Consider the following 2,691-nt stretch of genomic DNA (forward strand, 5'->3'; position numbering starts at 1 on the left):
TAAGGGAACCTGGTTTGGGTTTGATTAACTGAAAAACATGCACAACCCAATGCCTATCTTCTTTCTCCACATCTTTCCCTGAAAGTTTTCTTGAAAACTGCTTTACCCTCATGAACTCAGCATATAGAAGAGTGATGCTGCAAATATGAAAGAGGTTGAAATCAGCCCTAGGAGAAGTTGGTTCTGAATTTAATGAAGCTTGAAATAATCACTATGCACAATTTCTGAAAGTCTCCTATCTGAGAACTTCATACGACCAAAAAATATTAGGTTGTTTTTGAATTACTTTAAAAGGCTGTAATAACCAAAAGAGCATGGTACTGGTGCCAAAACAGATATATATGCCAATAGAAAAGAACAGAGGCCTCAGAAATAATGCCACGTATCTACAACCATATGATCTTTGACAAACCTGACAAAAACAAGAAATGGGGAAAGGATTCCCCTTTTAATAAATGGTGTTGGGAAAACTGGCTAGCCATATGCAGAAAATTGATACTGGACCCCTTCCTTACACCTTATACAAAAATTAACTCAAAGTAGATTAAAGACTTAAACATGAGACCTAAAACCATAAAAACCCTAGAAGAAAATGTAGGCAATACCATTCAGGATATAGGCATGGGCAAAGACTTCATGACTAAAACACCAAAAGCAATGGCAACAAAACCAAAATTGACAAATGGGACCTAATTAAACTTAAGAGCTTCTGCACAGCAAAAGAAACTATCATAAGAGTGAGCAGACAACCTACAGAATGGGAGCAAATTTTGGCACTCTGTCCATCTGACAAAGGGCTAATATCCAGAATTTACAAGGAACTTACACAAATTTACAAGAAAAAGAACAACCTCATCAAAAAGTGGGTGAAGGATATGAACAGACACTCTCAAAAGAAGTCATTTATGTGGCCAACAAACAAATGAAAAAAGCTCATCATCAGTGGTCATTAGAGAAATGCAAGCCAAAACCACTGTGAGATACCATTTCACGCCAGTTAGAATGGTGATCCTTAAAAAGTCAGGAAACAACAGATGCTGGAGAGAATGTGGAGAAATAGGAACACTTTTACAGTATTGGTGGGTGTGTAAATTAGTTCAACCATTGTGGAAGACAGTGTAGTGATTCCTCAAGAATCTAGAACCAGAAATACCATTTGACCCAGCAATCCCATTACTGTGTATATACCCAAAGGATTATAAATTATTCTACTATAAAGACACATGCACACATATGTTTATTGCAGCACTATTCACAACAGCAAAGATTTGGAACCAACTCAAATGCCCATAAATAATAGACTGGATAAGGAAAATATGGCACATATATACCGTGGAATACTATGCAGCCTAAAAATGGATGAGTTCTTGTCCTTTGTAGGGATGTCAATAAGCGAGAAGCCGTAATTCTCAGCCAACTAACACCAGAACCAAAAACTAAATGCTGCATGTTCTCACTCATAAGTGGGAACTGAACAATAAGAACACATGGACACAGGGAGGGGAACATCACACACCCGAACCTGTCAGGGGGTGGGAAACTAGGGGAGGGATAGCATTAGGAAAAATACCTAATGTAGATGATGGGTTGATGGGTGCAGCAAATCACAGTGGCGCATGTAGACCTGTGTAACAAACCTGCACATTCTGCACATGTATCTCAGAACTTTAATAAAAAATAAAATAGTTTTTAAAAATGCAAAAGGAAAAATCTTGCTTTCTGAAATGAAGGCTTTCTGAAATGAAAATAAATGTAATATTATTCCTAGATTTATAAAACATTTGATCATTTGAGGGTATTTTACTCCAGGAGAAAGAACCTCTACAGTTTCTTTCAAGCATAGGTTATTTTCTAGGAGAGAAAAAAAGTACTGTTGTTAAATCCCAGTAAACGTAGCAAATGTAAATTTGAATGTCTTTCTCTGAGATAGTTACATTACCATGAGAATTGTGAACTCTGACTGACAGTTACATTACCATGAGAATTGTGAACTCTGATTTTGGAAAACAGAGCTCATCAGGTCTTGACTTTGGAGTCAAGATCCACACTACAAACATTTAATGTATGCTTTTTCTCATTTTTATTTACATAAATTATACATCTCTAGGAAACTAAAATTGTTAAATATGAGGGTTTTTGGTGGGGGAGTGGCATATGTTATCTATTACATTTCTTTTAAGGGCCTAGAAATTAGTAAAAGTTAAGACATAATTTCACCCATGATCAAGTCAGCAATGAACTGGTGATAGGTCACATAGGGTAACTGGGAGATTTAGAGGGTCACAGGGTACACATGACTATGCAAGCTCACCACCAGACCATTGTGGCCCTCTTGTTGCAGAAACATCCTGTGGTTAGCTGAGTCAATAATTGAAGTTCCCAAAACTTTTTCCCCAACAAAAATAATGAGCTTTAATAAAATTGTACTTACTGTTATGTAAAGAATGAAACAGAAAAGGAGAATCAATGGAAAGGAATGCATTGTTAGACTTACCACTGCACTGCCATCAACAACAAAATTTAGAGTACCTACTATGTGAAGGGTCCTTTGGATACAGAGGATATGTTGTAACTCATACCTGTACAGAGCTTTCACTTTTGTCTACCAGATGATGATATATTTTTTTCTGTTCCTCTCTCTTTTTTTTTGTCATTCTCTCTCTCTTTTCTTTTTTTAATTTTCTTTCTTTC

Source organism: Cebus imitator, unplaced genomic scaffold (genome assembly GCF_001604975.1).
Source record: "Cebus imitator isolate Cc_AM_T3 unplaced genomic scaffold, Cebus_imitator-1.0 Scaffold130, whole genome shotgun sequence".
Taxonomy (NCBI): Eukaryota; Metazoa; Chordata; class Mammalia; order Primates; family Cebidae; genus Cebus; species Cebus imitator.